This window comes from Mustela lutreola, chromosome 11, assembly GCF_030435805.1.
Source record: "Mustela lutreola isolate mMusLut2 chromosome 11, mMusLut2.pri, whole genome shotgun sequence".
In the NCBI taxonomy this organism is placed as follows: Eukaryota; Metazoa; Chordata; class Mammalia; order Carnivora; family Mustelidae; genus Mustela; species Mustela lutreola.
This window is the reverse complement of record NC_081300.1, coordinates 7,309,891-7,325,134: the sequence shown is the minus strand read 5'-3', so window position 1 is coordinate 7,325,134 and position 15,244 is coordinate 7,309,891. Positions and strand designations below refer to the sequence as shown.

The following is a 15,244-nucleotide window of genomic DNA, read 5'->3' as shown; positions in this document are numbered from 1 at the left end:
ATTATTTGAATGTATAAAATATGTTAAACACGCCTTCATCTTTTGAAACATGTTGTGATTAACTGCGTGTGAGCTATCAAAATATTCCTTCACACTTCTCAGGTTCCTTTATTCCAAATAGGGTCGTGCTGACCTTGAATCCTTTCTTCAGTGATTGTTTTCGGGAACCACTTTGCTTTTCCTTGCCTTCTGGCTGCCTTAGTAATTCATTGTCGGAGGCGTGGCCTAACAGGTGCCTCCACGGGAGCCCAGATCTGAAGGTGCGTCCCAGTGTTACGGAAAATAAATCTTCTTGGGCTTGACTCTCTGCTCTCTGTCCCCGAGGTTTCTCGTGTTCCATTAGGCTTTCAAGTTTCCCGTGTGCATGTCAGACAGCTTAGGGTGGGCTCTGCCGTGCAGCTACTCTAGGAAACCGAGGCTGCAGGGTCTTTGGAGGGAGGGGGTTTAGAGACGCTTGGCTGAACTCGGGTCCAAGGTTCACTTGGGCTGGATCTGGAGCAAAATTCCTCGACGGGGATTTGGTCTTGGGGGTAATCCTTTGGGAAGTCAGGGATGGTTTAGTAAGATGGAGGAGATGGTTGGCCTCACCCGGTGCTTCCCGAGGGCTGACTCCCCCGCCATGCAGCGGTTCTGCTTGAGATGAGAGGCTGGTGTTCCACAGCCTTCATGTTAGTGTTGAAGTAGGCCCACCAGAGACTTGAGGCATTTATGAAACCACGTCCACATATAGTTTGCAAAATAGGCATTGTTCTGAGGTAAGGGGTATGTGACTCCTACAGGAGTAATAAATAGCTCTGCTTCTCAAGCTGGAATCCACAGACATGTTTTTAAGGGATGTGCAGTGAATATGGACATATTTAAAAATTGTACATACACACACACGGATATGCAATTATTATTCAAATACTTGGCTAGTTTGTGTGGATAATAATTTTTAAAAACCCATAAGCTTTTTCAAGGTTATCTGAATGAGCTGGTCATGTCCCAGTGCTACTGTTCGGGCTCAGCGTCTGTGTTGTGTTTTTTTTTTTTTTTTTTTTTTTTTAAAGATTTTATTTATTTATCAGAGAGAGAGGGGGAGAGAGTGAGCATAGGCAGGCAGAATGGCAGGCAGAAGCAGGCTCCCTGCCGAGCAAGGAGCCCGATGTGGGACTCGATCCCAGGACGCTGGGATCATGACCTGAGCCGAAGGCAGCTGCTTAACCAACTGAGCCACCCAGGCGTCCCCTGTGTTGTGTTTTTAACTGAACCGGCGTTCACTGACCATCTAAAGTGACACTGTTTGGGCCGGTGACCGCCGGCTGGCTCACTGCGGAAACGGCCCTCCCGGCTGCCAGGTGTTCAGACTTCGTGTTCTTTACTGACTTGGTAACTGCCTTTGGTTTATTAATTCTTGTATTTTCTTATTGCTTGTAAGATTTTTTTGTCCATTCCTTTGGGTTTTTTTCTGTTTACAAATCTGTCATCAGAAATTAATTCCAGGGGCCACCTGACTGGCTTAGTCAGTGGAGTGTGTGACTCTTGATCTCAGGGCTTCTGGGTTGGAGCCCCACGTTGGGTGTAGCAATCACTTAAAGGTAAAAATCTTTTAAAAAAAAAGAAAAAAAGAAAGAAAGAAATTCCAAATATAGTGCGTTATTTTAAATTTTCATATTTTGTATTTTCTTTATTTGCCTACTTCCATTGGCTAATAACTACAGAACAATTTTAATAATACTGGACTTTAATAATACTTATATATTATAATATATAGATATATTATAGTTAATATATTTATATTTGATATATTATATACTATAATAATACTTAATATTATTATATAATAAACTGGACTTTCATAATACTGGACTGCCAATATATCTATATATTATATAACATAGATATAGTATATTTAATATATTATATACTATAATAATTTAATATTCTTATATTATAATAATTATTATAAAATAAACTGGACTTTAATAATACTGGACTACTGATATATTTTTCGTTTTAGTGGGAATGTATCTAGTGTTCCTTCACTAAGTATAATGTATGTGCACTGATGTATGTTTAGTTTTATATTTTCGACTTAGCTTTAGAGGTTTTTTAAAAGGAATGTTGAATTGTATCAAATGCCTTTAGCCTCTACAGAGATAATTACATGATTTTCTCTTAGCACAGTTGTGTTAATATCTGAATAGTAAATGATTTCCTCGTTTTAGCTATGACGTTTACTTGATTGTGTTATTCTTTCAGTGTGTTGCCAGATTCTGTCTTACAGAATTATTATAATACTGATCTGTATTTGAATCTTAATGTTACTTTGTTTCTGGTGATCTACATTTATAGTTCCTTTATCCTGGATGACTTCATCCCTGAAATATTTCTCTGTACTGCAGATGCCTACCCTACTGAGTTAATGTTTACCTAACGTAAACCATTTATTTCTTTAACTTAGCCTTTGGTCTTAGTTATGAAATCATTTTGATATTCTTTACTTTTTTCCTGGACTTCTAGTCACTGGAGAAAATTGCACTTAGCAAATTGTGAAGAAAACCAGTTTTGTCTTAAAGTAATAATAGCTATTAGTGAAAAACCACTAGCAGATTTCACTGCTAAGTCCATGTGAGACAGGGGTCCCAGCCCGGCTCAGAAAAGCGCCTGTTTGTTAGGAACATGTGGATAGTCCCAGTGAGGAAATAACACAAAGCAACTTACTCAATGTCATTGAATTCAGAGAAAATTAATAAGACAAATTAGGTTTTGCGATCACTTAAAATGTACTAAAAATCAAATTTAAAATGTAATTAATTATGCTTTATATCACTAATGTCCAAGGGAAGTTCCGGAAACATCCCCATTGATTAAGTGTGTAAGAGGATGCTTGCGAGTATCAGGGGAGTAGCAAGGCTCCGATGGGACTTGCGCGGGACAAAGGGCATCCCAGACTTCTAGAGTTCTCCTTGTCTCCTGACCTGTTTAAGAAATGGAATTCCGACAGTAGGGGTGAGTCTGGGAAGAATTTCCTTACTAACATAATTATCGAGAGGCGGACCTCGCTGCTAAAATGCTATACAAAGTATAAATATTAAGCAAATAATACCAATGTAATTAAATAATCTTAAAAAGTTAAACTGATGTCCATGTGGTAATATCCTAAATTGCCTCATCACACGAGGTTGTTAGGAATCCATGAGAAGGGCTCCCCTGAGGGACGGAAGGGCTCTGGGTGTGATCAGGGAAGCCATTTAACGGACCTGGCACCACTTCACAATTAATTTCTTAGGATGTGCCAGGATCTGACCTGTGCCCTGGGGATAACATAGATTAAAGTGACCAGTTACAGTCTAATGAGTATCAGTGGTCTGGCGTATCTGCTTCCTGAGAAGGTGAGTTAGTGGATCTTAAGGTCAGAGAAAGAATGTACTAGACGACTAGACAACAAAATGCATGAGGACAGGGACATATATGATCTAATTTAATCCTCACTAAACTCTCAAGGAAACTGAGGCACAGAGAGGTTAAGAGCTTTTCAAGGTCACAGAGCTAGTAAGAGGCAGCTAAGATCTGAATGCACACGTCTAACTGCCTTACTTCTAACTCCGCTTAGATGAAGAGCGCAAAGACGTACAGCAAATGCTCATTAGTCTTTAACTACCACTATTATAACCTTGATCTTAAGAACTGTTTCTTGAAATTCTAGCTTCCAAATACCTATCCCTTGAACTTGCGTCTTTCCTTCTAAGCTTCTGTTATTTCTGTCCAGGATTACTGACTGCAGTGGCCTCTGCTTCCACCCTGGCCCCTTCCCATCCTTTTTCCCATGGGGCAGCCCATCATCTTGCTAACATGCCAGCTTGATCTCATCTGTGGATTCATCAAACACCAACAGACAGCCAGTGAGTAACTATGGGATAAATGGATGAGTGAATTAGCTATAAGACTTTGTTGGCCAAGTCTCCTCTCCATTACATAGCATTTAGATGAACCCTACCCCATTAGACTCTCCGTCTCCTTTTTTCCAGCTTCTTTTGCTAACACTTCCTTCTTCCAAGCAATTACTTTTTCCAATAGTTCATTCAATCCATCAAGTGCTACTGTGGATTTAAGGGTAAAAGGAAGAGTAGGGCTCATAGCATGGTTCAGTGAGGGGTAAGGACCCCTTATGCCCTTCTGTTTCAAATTGCTTACACATTTTAAATAAATGATTATAATTAATACTGGTCTTAATCTCACATACTTAGGTCAAAGCCATATTTTTGTCCTCTTAATTTTGTTGCTCATCTGATAGCTGTGAAGTTTTACCACACGTGTCATGGCCGCTGTTCTCCACGTCATCCTCACCCGCGGCCGTCACGTGTTGGAGGTGAAGCTTTAGTGTTTGACTCTCGAATCCTTGCCGCCTGACCAGTTCACTCAGTTACGGACTGAATTGTGTCCTCCCTCCTCCCAAATTCCTATGTTGCAGCCCTAACCCCCAGTATGACTGGGTTTGGACAGGGCCTTTAAGGAGGTAAGGAAAGTTAAACAAGGTCATAGGGGTAGGGCCCTACTCTGGTAGGATCCGAGTCCTTATAAGAGGAGGAAACACGGAGCTTACTCACTCCATGGAGAGGAAACGGCATGTGAGGACATAGGGAGAAGGGACCATCCTCAAGGCAGGAAGAGAGCCCTCCCCAGAAACCCACCCTACACCTCTATCTGGGACTTCTAGCCACCACATGGTGAAAAAATCAATGTCCCTTGTTTAACACCCCCACGCCCCACCCCCCAGGTCTGTAATACCGGGAGGGCCTAATCAGACCAAGACATAGACACTGCTGGGAAGATCAGGGAACCCCGCACTTCCCCCTTTCTCCTCCTACTCTAGAGCCCTGGGTCATGGCCATGTTTTACCTGGAGCCTGATCTTCAGCACTTTGTTATTTTTTATCTATTTATTTATTTATTTATTTGACAGAGATCACAAGCAGGCAGAGAGGCAGGCAGAGAGAGGAGGCGAAGCATGCTCCCTGCTGAGCAGAGAGCCTGATACGGGGCTCGATCCCAGGACCCTGAGATCGTGACCTGAGCCGAAGGCAGAGGCTTAACCCTCTGAGCCACCCAGGTGCCCCAACCTGGAGCCTGATCTTAATCATGGGGCTTGAAAGAAGCAGGCAAGAGACAACAGTGACACTCGGGTTTCCAGTGCCTGGAAGTCTTGGGATTTCCAAGATTGAAGAGGGAATGAATGTAAATTAATGAAGGAATGGGAAGAAAGAAAGAAAATAGCTGCTCAGTCTGGACACTGGGGCATGGAGTCCAGACCTCCCCCGCGTCCACAGACGTGCTCGGACGTAGGTTTCCCGAGACGGCGGGCTCTCGCATCCCGTGGGAGGGGGGAGGTCTCACGAGCAAAGCACCAGCTTTCTCTCCAGATTATTTCTTCTGATTACTTTACAGCACACATGGATTTACCTTTTAAACCAGTCTTCAGCCGAATGCATATCAGGGATTACCTTTCCTTAGTATTATTTGCTTATACTGTTCCAAGTTTAAGGCAAAGGGGAAGTTTTTCCACACAAATAAGTTTCATTCAAGCATATCAAATCTATCTGTTTTTACCTGGGGAGGGACTGGGGAAGCAGGAAGTCCCCGATGAGGATGGAGTTGAGGGAGTCAACTGGAAATAGGAATAGAAAGTGAGGGCCAGTCGGGGGAGGGGAGGGTGTCGGGGGCAGGTTCTCCCTGCTTCGACACTGTCCCAGCCTGTACACCAAAGGTCACTGCAACGCAAACCAGTACAAATGGTGTAGTTTTCTTGTGTAATAAGTATATTTCTTATTTTCTTCTGACGGGGCAAGAGGTTCTTTCTCCACGGAGCCGGCCGAGAAGGATGTCCAGATGAGCTGAGCAGGTTCAGGACTACCCCCCCCCACCCCCCCCCACCCCCCCCACCGCTGAAGATAACTCCTAAATAATGACGCGAGCAGGACGTTTACGCAGAGATCATACTGGGGATAGTTTCCTAAACCGTCTTACGGAGCCTCTACTCTCTCCGTTCCATCTTTCTAGAATGCTTTTCCTCTGTGGCCTGTCAAAATCTGATTCTTTCTTTAATGCTGGGCTTCGGTCTTGTCTTTCGTAATAATATTTTTTCCCTTGTTCTTTTTGTCTATGCTTCCACAGCAGCGCTGTGATTTCGGCGGATTATTAATTCACCCATTTCCTCCCTTAAGAGCAAACTTCAAAGCCACAATTATTTATCTCTATAGATTCTTCGTGCTTATTCAGTTACGTGTAGTAAGAAGTTCAGTGAATGCATATTGAATGAACACATCTAGCAGTTTCTATAGGAGAGTAAGAGTAATTATGCTGACTGCGATAGTTGGGCCCTTGCACAAAGACAATCTTTCTAGCACTAGTGTCCTGAAAATAGGAAATCCGTGGTCCGCATCTCCTGTGTCCCTGCTGTCATTTATACCTGCTATGGTTTATACAATGATATGTCATTATATACCTGCTTCTCCACACTGCTGAGTAATGGAGCAGATTTTTTCTACTTTATTACCGCTTTTGCCTTTCTTTCTCATGACTGATCATCCCTTGGCCAAGCTAAATGTCCATCGTCTTTTCATTTGCTGTTCGCTTTCTTCTTCCGATTGTGCCATCATGCACTTGGACTCTGGTCTGCCTGTCAAGATTCAAGCTCCCAACTGCAGGGCCTTTTTTCTCCTTTGCACAAATACCTTCTTAAGCAAGGATCATACTTCTCTCGTAGCTTTATTATAATCCAGGCACACCTGGGAATCTATTTTCCTTACTGGAAAAACAGAAAGGCCAATGGATTCAGCACTGACTCCTTGGTCAATGACTAAAGATACTAATTTGAAATATCACCTGGGTTGAACCTGATCTTGTACATACCAGGAATCTGAGCTCCCACCTGAGAAGAAACGGGCAGGCCCACAAAGCAGCCTCTCCCTTCAGAAGCTATCAAGCTAATGGACTTCCGTCTTGCACTCTTTATTCCAATTTGCTTGTCAGGCAACCATCGGCTTTATCATTGTTCCTTCATTTGGAGACAGAACTAGTAAGTTTTGGTCAAGCCCTATGATTCATTTCCTTACTTTCATGCAAGGTCATTGTGGTTCCCATTCAGAGCTCTGCCAAGTGCTGCGCCTCGGGGGCGGGGAGGCAGCCGGTGTCCTCTCAACCTAAAAGAGTTTTGGTGGGGCAATGAGTCATTAATTCCCTAATGCCTTTTCCAAGTGTGGATAAAGCTTACAGTTGGTTAAATGATGGGACTAGGTGTGGAATGAAGGTTGGCACCAGTCTAGGGAAAAAAGTACATTTCCTTTTCCAAAGTAAAATATTTATTTTAATTGGCTCACAATAAATAGTAGGCCAATTGTAATTAACAAAAGAGAAGTAGGCTTTGGAGAACAGGCATAATAGAGAAAAGGGGGAAAAAAGTACATAGAGATGGAAAAATTTTGCCTCAAAATCTTTTTTATGACTTAGAGCAAGTTTATAGGATTATAAAATTTGCTGGAATTAGGAGCCATATAGAGTAACATTGAATCACAGAATTTCAGAGCTAGAAGTTACTTTGCAAGAATAACAGATTTAACCCTCCTCCCCTTATATTGTAGATGCAAAAAAAAAAAAAAAAGTAAAAATGAGATCAAAGTGTCGAGACAGGATCAGTTTTTCTCAATTCCCTACGTTTATCTCCGATTGAGAGTATGGGTGATTCATAAATCTTGATTGCCATAGCCTCTAGAATGATCTACACACAGAGAGGAAGCTGCAGCTGGCTGATGGTCCATCACCTTCCTTTGCCCACACTCGCGGGGTATCTGGGCTGGGTTAAGTGTCTGTTCTCATGATCCTCTGTGCTCGCAAATACGCATCAAGGTTATCAGGACTTCTAGAGAGGTGGGAGTTTGGGTGATCCAGACTCCGCTGCATCTCTCACTTAAATGTTCAATCCCAGGACTCCGGGGACGCTGTGGAGACATGGAACGTGGTGCAGAGGTATGGAGGTAATTCTTAAGACAAACACTTATAAAACATAATAATGTGACTCTTCTGCTTAAAAGTCTTTCAAAGCTCTTCATTGCCAACACTGATGTTTTATTTTATTTTTAAAAAGATTTTATTTGTGGCGCCTGGGTGGCTCGGTGGGTTAAGCCTCTGCCTTCCGCTCAGGTCAGCCTCTCGGGGTCCTGGGATCGAGCCCCGTGTGGGACTCTCTGCTCAGCGGGGAGCCTTCTCCCACCACTGACCCACCCCCTGCCCCCCGCCTGCTGCTCTGCCTGCTTGTGATCTCTCTCTCTCTCTCTGTCAAATAAATAAATAAAATCTTAAAAAAAAAAAAAAAGATTTTATTTATCTACTTTAGGGAGAGAGGAGAGCGTGCGCACCAGACAGGGACGGGAAGGGGCAGAGGGAGACCGAGAAAGAACCTCAAGGAGATTCCACGTGGAGCGCAGAGCCCGACCTGGGGCTCGATCCCCCCCAACAACTGCGACATCATGACCTGAGTGGAAACCCAGAGTCACACGATCAAGCCACGGAGCCACCCAGGCGCCCCAACACCAATGTTTTAAGATGTACGTTTTAGGATTATTTGGGTATGGTGAAGCCAACAGATCAGCAACTGTTCTTGAATAGATTATTTGCCACTCACAGTCCTCAAGCACAGGGGCCTGCCGGGCCCCACCGGGTCACCCCGGGAAGCAGCAGAGGGGGCAGGAGCCGGTGCGAGCGAGGGCGGAGCGGGCGCCGCAGCGTTTTCGGGGTTTCCTCAGGAAGGGCAAGCAAGGCAGGGCGAGCGGGCTCAGAAGGGGCTTGTGTGAGTCATTTCGGTGGGCCCCGGGAGGCAGAGGCTCCGTCTCGCTGGCACCTGGCCCTGGGATGATCCGGACAGAGGCCTGTAGCCTGGGGCGCAGCAGCCGCGGGGAGGGGTGGTGGGCGCGCGGCCTGGCGCCGTTTGGGGGGGAAAGCGGGGCTGGTGCGGCCGCAGGACCCCGCGGGCCGCGCATCGCGAAACCAGAAGCAGAGCTCCTGCCGCCGGCTTCGCACCAGGCGCCCCTGTGACCGGTGCTCCTGGGAGGTGCTCCGGAGACGAGGGTTGCGGTGTCCGTTTCGGGAGCTGCTGCGGGGCGCACCCGGTTGGCAACACGTAGTCGATGGAGCGTTAATCTGAACGAGGGCCGTCTTCCTTTAAAGAACCCTGTTAGGCTTCATTTAACAGTGTTGTGAGCTTGTTTAGCCATGTAATGCCTTTGACAAACATAACCTATAGTTTTAAAGGTATCTTGAATATAGTATTTTAGACGTAGAATCTGGACTTTGGGCGCGCCTAAGTGGCCCAATGGGTTAAGCGTCTGCTTCGGCTCAGGTCGGGAGCCCAGGGTCCTGGCATTGAGCCGCGCATCAGGCCCCCTGCTTCTCCCTCTCCCACTCTCCCTGCTTGTGTTCCCTCTCTCGCTGTCTCTCTCTGTGTCAAATAAACAGATAAAATCTTAAAAAAAAGAAAAAGAAAGAAAGAAAAAAAAAAGAATGTGGACTTTGTTTCGACCACTATCTGACACTCATTCTCTCCTGGGGTTTCTAGTAAGAACCATCCAGGCTGGTTTCATTAGGGTCAGCAGAAGGAGCTTTCCTCTTTCCTGCCTCTAAGCTCTGCTCAGACGGGTTTCCCCCTTATTCAGGAGCGAACTTGGTGCTCTGCCCCTAATGCAAGGCTTTCTAGCACCAGCTTCTCTGTGAAGTCCTTGCCAAGCTTCCCAAACCCACAAATAAATGCTGCGTACCACGTGCCGGCCACTCTTCTAAGCACGTCAGAATGTGAACTCACTTAGTCATTGTGATAGTCCTAGGAGGCAGGCGCTCTTTGTACATGCATGAAGACCCGGAGATGCAGAGATGTTGAGAGACTTGTCCGAGGTCACCAAGCTAGAGGCATTCAGAATGTCATTGATGTTGCTTTAATGCCATTTGAATATTCTGTGCTGTTAATTAATTAATGCTGTTTGAAATCTCCGTGGGATTAGGTGGCCACCCTCTGATAGATGGGGGCACGTTCATGTGTCCTGTCAATCAGAAGGAAGGAGTCCCTGTCTTTTAACATTCTGGAATTTTATTAAGACTGTTCATTCAGCATTTGTTCAGAATCATTTAAAAGGAATTTTAATTTGAAGTTTACTTTGGCTTAGCAAGGTGATTTTCCGAGTTCTTCCTCTGAGAGAGCTTAAGTTCATCAGTAAATAGGAATGCAGGGAAAGTTTTAAAACCACTTAAAAATGCACTTTGTAATAGTAGCTTTTATACATGCACAGTATCTTACTACTAACTCAGGCTTATATATACTAATACTATAATATATATACTAATACTAAATAAGTTACGGTGAACATTTTCAGAACTGGCTCAGAATAAGGGTTCAACCAGGAAAGCAGGACCAGTCGGTGATAGATTCTAAGAGATTTATTGCAAGGAATTGGGTTACACAATTGTGAGGCTGGCTGGTCACGTCTGAAATCCTGGGAATTCTGGAACGTTCCGAAGGCACTGTCCTCAGCCAACATGTCTTCAGGGAAGCCTCAGTCCTGTTCTTCAGGTCTTTCGACCAGCTGAAGCAGCTCATCCAGATTTCCTAGGAGAACCGCCCTGAATAAAGTCAGCTGGTTATGGATTTGATTCTCGTCTACAAAACCTCTTCACAGCAGCATTTGGCTGGATGTTTGTGTAAGATTTTAAAAATTTATTTATTGTTTGAGAGAAAAATGAGAGAGTGCGGAAGAAGGGCAGGGGGAGAGAATCCCAAGCAGCCTCCGCACTGAGCCCAGAGCCCAACACAGAGCTCGATCTCATGACCCTGAGATCCTGACCTGAGCTGACACCAACAGTCAGCTGCTTAACCAGCCGCACCACCCAGTCGCCCTTGGACAGGTGCAGGAGTGAAAATAGACCTGTAGCCTTACCAAGTTCACACAGCAGAGGACCGTCCATTACAAGGACCTTTAGTGACCACCGTGTTCTCTCTCTGATGTTCCTATTTGTATTTGAAAAGAGGAAGTAGTTTCTTTAGAAATATCCCCGAGAGTACCTAAGAGGTTTTAATAATTTAAATGAGTTTCCCATCAATGGGCCTGAAGCATGCAACGAAGCTTTTTTGTGTCCCTTTCTGCTCAGGTCTCTAGTTTCTATGAACTCTGAGTCTCAGTGACCTGACACGGAAAAGGGAGTCATTCCAGGCCTGGCCTTCTCGGGTTCAGCGGAGGGCTGACGGAGTCAGAGGGGCGTCCGTGTGCAGCACACCAGGAGCCCAGCCACACACTGTCTTGTGGTGCTAGTACTGTCACCATTCCCTCTGGGGGACATCTTCTGCCCTCGAGTGACAGAGGTTTCCTGCAGGAAACAACCAGAGGCTCTGATGTTACATTCAGAAACATTTAAAAATTTGTCACATTCATCAATTCCCATCGAACGCAAGACATACCATTTTCCAAGTCTTGTTTTCCAGTCTCAGTGACCTGAGAGACCGTGAAGCCCTCAAGTGTCACCGCTTAACGTCCGCTCCCTTGGCATCTCTGCCCTTCCGAGAGGAGGGTTCAAGACGTGGCAGTGCTCAGCAAATGTTTGCTGAGTCAGTCAATTCAGGGATCTACTGAAGCGTTTCTAGGTTTGGATGGAATGGTTTGAGAAGTTAAGTTCCTAGTACTTAAAGCTCCAAGAAACAAGGATCAGAAATGGTTGTCCCAGGTGAAGGGCTCAATAATACAGAGTGTTTGAGAACCTCTTCTATGGATTTTTGGTACCATTAGAACGGAATGATTTACATCTTGAGATAATGAAAATGTATAATCTACTTTTCATTCAAAACCTGTCACTTCAGTTAATGATAACCTCCATTTAGGAGCTAGGACTAAGGCTATGGATTCGGTATTGAGTCCATGCCGTTAAGAAGAGTTTGATGGTAGGTACCACGGGGAACAGTCAGGACGAATCACGATAAAGCCACTGTTTGATTCTCATCTGAACATTCGATGGGTCAGATCTTCTCCATAAGTTTGCAGCACTCATACAAATCAGGGCTGGATTCACAGACTTCAGACTTCGACCATTTCCTGAATTCGAATTCAGAGTTTCATGTACATGATTATGGCCAGAGGTCGGTGGAGGGAGGAAGTATTTTATCGCCTTTATCTTCTCTGTGGGTGATGTCTGAAAGCCAAAGTGGAACTCTCTTGCCTGTGGCCAGTTAGTTCCTGAATTGTAAGAGAAGATGCTGATTTTCACTGCTGCTTTTTTTTTTTTTTTTTAACCGACAGATCAAATACTCAACATGTATTCCCTTATTTAATTCTGGAAACTCTGTGAGGAGGTCAGCACCGTTTTCTGATTCTAAGAGAGGGAAGTGGAAGCCCAGGGGCACAGTGCAACCACGAGGCAGCCGGGGGGCCCCCACCCCCTGAGCTGGGCAGCCTGCCGTGCACTGGGGACCCTGGTTGGTGTTCACATCTGGCCTATCAAGATATGCCCTTTCAGGAAAATTCTGAAAATCAGTGTTAGATGATATTCAAATATCGCCAGCCTATCTTCCACCAGCACACAATGGGAGCATGCTGTGTTCACTTCGTGGTTTGAAATCTGCATAGAGGAATGGCCAGAATGCAGGGCAGCTTCTGAAGCGAGAGAAGCAGGATTCATCACAAACTCAGGACAAACAAACCTTGGGGATGTGTAGAGTTGGGGGACCCAGACTCTCCCTGGTCCCTGGCTGCGGCCCGATTTCCTCCCTCTCCTGACTTACCCTGGAGGATTTCCTCTGGTTGGGATGAAAGCATTTCTGAGCCTTTTGGTATTTGTTCAAATTCAGCCAGGCATTATTGACATTTTCCTGGAAATCGCACAATATTCTTTCATTTGGTTTATCACTGGGATGTATTTCATATGAGACAACTCACTGTGGTTTTTTTGTTGTTGTTGTTTTAAATTTCTATGTCTTCCCCCACCCTCCAAATTCAGGTGAATAAATGTGAAATGAAAAGAAGCAAGAAGGGACACCTGGGTGGCTCCGTGGGTTAGAGACTCTGCCTTAGGCTCAGGTCATGATCCCAGGGTCCTGGGATGGGGCCTTGCATTGGGCTCTCTGCTCAGCAGGGAGCCTGCTTCCTCCTCTCTCTCTGCCTGCCTCTCTGCCTACTTGTGATCTCTGTCTGTCAAATGAATAAATAAAATCTTAAAAGAAAAGAAGCAAGAATATAAAATGTAGGAAAATGACACGCATGTATTAACCATGCCTAAATTAACTAATGAAGCATGTGGAAGGGTCCGTTACATCGGGCAAGGTTGTATTTGTGCAGTGCAGCTCACTGCATAGGAGTTATTTTTCTGGAATGCATGTGAAAACCATAAACAAAGGGTACTAAATAATAACGATTAATGTAAACATAAGAACAGCTTCCAAACTCCAGGTTGGCTATACTACGCTGGGTGAGAGTTCTAGTAAATCTAAACAGCAGGCAGCAGGAATTCTACCAGTTTGGAAATACAGCCCTATGGGTTCATTGCATCAAGGGGGGAAGGTATCACCTAGTAACACACTAGTGAAAGATCTAAGGAGGCAAAGTTCACTTGAAAAAAGAGGAAGAGTTATCTTGAGAGGGTTTGCATTCAACGTTAATTGGCATGGAGCCCAGGCCAGCGACAGCCATCTTGCCACTTGGTATTAAATGATTCACTCCATCAGTGACACAGGGCGTGGAAATTGTGTCATTCCCGTGGGGTACAAGTGGAGCCTTCCTAGGATGCAGCAGTGCAGGGGCAGTGTGGGCATTTAATGATCGCGTGAGTGGAGGGGTTTCAGTAGGAGTGCAGACACCTCCCCCAAACTCATTGTCAAGGTTGCTGACACGATTCCATGCTTAACAAGGCTTCTCTAATGATGGACATGTATTGTACAGATGAAGAACCTTGGGTGGCCAACATAAGTCTGAACCAATATTCTGTCTCAATAGAATAAAAAAAAAAAGCAAGTAAAAAAGTAATTTTCCATTTGGCAGAGATTGAAAAGGAAAGAGAATGGTCAGTGTGTGAGAGCGTCAGGAGATATCAGCTCACACCTGCATGGCGGAAGTATAAACTGATAAGAAACTCATTGACTGCCTTCTCAGAAATATTAATATATGAATATGTATAGCAATAACAGTGAAAGCTATAGCTTCTTACTTTTATTGACCAGGAATGGCAAATCTTACTTATCCTCATAGTAGGAAAATGGTCTGATGGTTTCTGGTCTACCCATACAATAAAATGCACTGTGGAGATGACAAATGAGAATATAGAGAGAAGAAGAATTAAGAACCATAAAGATACTTAGAATGTATGATTCGTGGGGGACAGAGTAATGTTCCCCCAGAAGTTGTCCAAGTCTGTTTCTGGAAGCTGTGCCTCGGTTCTGTCGCAGAGTAAAGGGGAAGTCAGCTTTCAGATAGAACTAGGGCTGTGAATTAGTTGAGCAGGAGTTGGGAAGATTCTCCTGGGCCCCATGTAATCACGAGGGTCTTTATAAGTGAAAGAGGGAGGCGGAGAACGCAGGATGAGCAAGGCTCCGTCGACCCGAGCTGGTGGCAAAGAGGGAAGGGCCCCAAGCCGAGGACCAGAGCCACTTCTAGAAGCTGGAAAAGGTGGGAGAATGGATTCTCTCCTAGAGCCTCCTGAGAGGAACGTGGCTGTGCTCACAACTTGGTTTCAGACCATTGAGATCCATTTCTGACATTTGGCCTCTAGGACTGTTAACATAGTTCATTTGTGTCATGTCATCAAGAGGCTGGTAATTTGTTATGGCAACAAGAGGACACTAATACAGTATTGTTAAGTGAAAAATGTCTCAATTTTATAACATGTGGACTGAAGGATGAGTAAAAACACACATACAGGGGCACCTGGGTGGCTCAGTCGGTTAAGCATCTGCCTTTGGCTCAGGTCATGATCCCAGGGTCCTGGGACCGCGGCCCACATACTTGCTTAGCGGGGAGCCTCCTTCTCCCTCTCCTGCTCCCCCTGCTCATTCTCTTTCTCCCTCTGTCAAGTAAATACAATCTTAAACACACACACACACAGGACAGAAGAGACTGAAATTTTATACAAAACAGCTAAATTAAATGTAGTTCTGTCCAGGGTATGATAATGTTACAGTTGACATATTATTTTTGTCTATTTTATTATCGGTACTTTGTTTAGTATAAATGTATTACTTTGTAACA

General features: G+C 44.7%; 1 long non-coding RNA gene across 1 annotated transcript; it reads left to right on the top strand.

Annotated features, from left to right (window-relative positions):
• Positions 1–2,826: 2,826 nt before the first annotated feature.
• On the top strand, positions 2,827–13,232 carry LOC131811635 (uncharacterized). Its single transcript, XR_009346028.1, has 3 exons — positions 2,827–2,991; positions 3,752–3,884; positions 12,308–13,232. It is a non-coding gene; the product is annotated as an uncharacterized LOC131811635 (long non-coding RNA).
• Positions 13,233–15,244: the final 2,012 nt, after the last annotated feature.